We start from the raw sequence: 2,819 nt of genomic DNA, 5'->3' as shown, positions 1-2,819 counted from the left end.
TCAGGCCCTATTCTGGTTCTGAGGAGGCAGGCTGAGCATTTGGTTAATACTTGTTCCTAATGGGAAATTAGAGTGGCATGTTCCTGTCTGAACACCTAAGACTTGTCTCTAAATTTTTCTCATCCTTCTGCTTCTTCCTCTGGACAAATTCCAAACTGTGTGCAAGAGGATGTTGACGGTGCTGATATTCCTAAGTGAGGAGATTGTTAGGAAAGATGCTGGAGGGGTGAACTCGAGCACCAGGCGATGAGGAGATGAGGTGCCTTTTCCAAACTCTTTCCGATCAAACGGTGTACCATCCTCTACGTGTGGCAGGCATGTTTTAGCTGTAGGAAGGGTCCAGTGCATGTAAGCAGAACACCAGGGATGTTTCCAAATCAGTGCCTCCCTGAACCACAAACTGGGGAATTTTTAAGCTACGGCTACACGTATGTCTCTTAAGGGCCTTGGGAAATAGGCACAGCCCAAATTTTAGATGACTGAAATCTTCAGGGTCAGAAGTGCTCACCATCGGCCTTGCTTAGGTTACATTTTATCTGTCATTGATAGATGATGTCAATAAAAATATCTATTCTTTTTCAGATTATTTCCCCTTATAGGTTATTGCAAAATATTCAGTGTAGTTCCCTGTGCTATATAGTAGTTCCTTGTTGATGATCTATTTTATACATAGCAGTGTGTATGTGTTAATCCCAAACTGTTAATTTATCCCTTCTCCTACGTTTCCCCTTTGGTAATAATAAATTGTAAGATTTTATACTTCTCAGAAATGGGGGAACTGAAAGAGAGGTATCATTTTCAATGGAAAAGCATTCAAAACAAGATAGAAGCTTCAGCCAAGAGTATTCGATGTACATCCATGGAAATAAATCACTTCATTTCTCTAATGTTGACCTGACAAATAAGGCAGACATCTTCACTGAACTTGCTTATAGTAAAGTGATGGAAATATCAAATGTAAGTCTTAGAAACATCTTATTTTACCCGAGCATTATACACTGCTCTATGTTAACTACTGTTTGGCTCACACATCTGTTCATTGAAGTTACGATGTTCTCAATTTCTGTTACTGATCCTCCAGAGTGGACCCCAACAGGAGTCCCCATGCCCAGTGTCATTGGAGCCAACATATCAAGACTGAATTTGGTTCAGAAGCTAAGGAAACATTATTTTGAAAACAGAATGGAGAGGTGAGAGTGTGCACTCCCCCACGGGCTGTGGGCTGGGCTGCTGTGTAGGGATCCCAGCAGCGTCAGTGGGAGGGAGGGGATGGAGCTCTCGAGGGCTGTGTTGGCTGCAGCTCAGGCTCTATGCCACGGTTTCTGCATGGGACCCCGCTAGCTGAGGTGTCGACCCAGCCATTCTGTTGTAGGAAACCGGGTCTGAAGTGCCAGGTGTGGGACCTCTGCATGCGGAACCCTAGGAGAACGTGACATTAGACAAAGCACAAAGGAAAAACAGGTTAGACTTTATTTAATTGCCCAGATTCTCTTTTTATCTCCAAGGAATTTTTAATGAACGTTGCCGGAGACAAACACCTCCTCTGCTTTTTGTTCTGTTCCACATTCTTGGGGTGTTGAGGGTGCAGACCCCTCTTTTGTAACTGCTTCATGCTGTGGTGTGAGCCCTGATACATGGGGGGAGGGTCAAAACGTCTCCCCACCAGCCTCCAGGTGAGGTTGATTGTCCCAAGGCCTCCTGCCTCACTTCTCGTGCGCCTGAGCACCAGCATTGGAAGTGTTATAGATTCTAATGACCTTTAAGTGTCCAGGAAAGAGATGTGCAGAGATGCTGAGGTGGCAGGTTTCACCCCACACCACATTTGTTCGGCGACCTTAGGAAGATGGTTTTTGCCAGCCTAGATGCTCTGACCAGTAGTCTGTGCTTTCTTTAATTAGGTACCTGAATTAATGTACAAACAGCACCATGTGTCAGAACCCTGCCCGCACAACTCCCAGACAGTCCAGGGTCAGTGGTGATCCAGGACCATGACGTCCACTGAGTCAACGGCCTTTAGAAGTAGCCAGCAGTCCAGGCGGTCATATTGGCCACCATCACCGTGTTGTCTGTATGGTTTTCTATGGTGAAAGCGTGATATACGTTTCCCCCTCCAAGCTTATTAGCTCCCCTGTGGGTGCAGTAAGTCCTGCAAGCAGTAGTCTGCTCTTTCGGGGCACAGTCTTGTTGTTTTCTGATAGAAACTCCAGGTCAAGTAATGGTCACACAAGTCATCTTGGGGGCCCGTTGCACCCGTTTTTCTCTCTGGAGTTTGGAGTTGGAGGACCTCCTCACTTGAGGTCAGTGTGTCCGTAGAGAGACCCCTGCAACTTCAGGGCATGATGGGTGGTTAGGATCACCACGTGGGGTCCTTTTCCCTTAGGAGGGAGCTGGTCTTGTGGGCTGCTGATTTCCAGCTTTTTAGATACCCCAGTATCCTGGCCTGATGAGTCGGTGGCAAAGCCCTTGGTGACTATAGTTTATCATACCTGAAGGGCATTCTTGTGTTGCTCCATTTCAAGTGGTCCCAGTTTTTGCACTAAGGCTCCAAGGGCTATTAATCTTTGACCGGGTATGTCAAGGTCTAAGGGTTTAGCTATATTAGGGAGTTCCTGGTCAAGGGTCTGAATTGACTGCTCTTTCCATTCTTGAGAGGCTGCTTCTGGATTCTATTCAAAAGGATCATCATCTTTTTGTGTCAGTGTTTCATGTAGAGGCCCAGCTATTAGACTGTAGTTAGGGATCCAGATGCAGAAAACCTTGGCCTCCCAAGGAACCCCTAAGCTGTCTTCTAGTTTTAGAAGAGGTAAGGCTGCAAATGG

Source organism: Mesoplodon bidens (assembly GCF_964165515.1).
Source record: "Mesoplodon bidens genome assembly, contig: HAP1_SCAFFOLD_53, whole genome shotgun sequence".
In the NCBI taxonomy this organism is placed as follows: Eukaryota; Metazoa; Chordata; class Mammalia; order Artiodactyla; family Ziphiidae; genus Mesoplodon; species Mesoplodon bidens.
Note: the sequence above shows the minus strand (reverse complement) of the source record.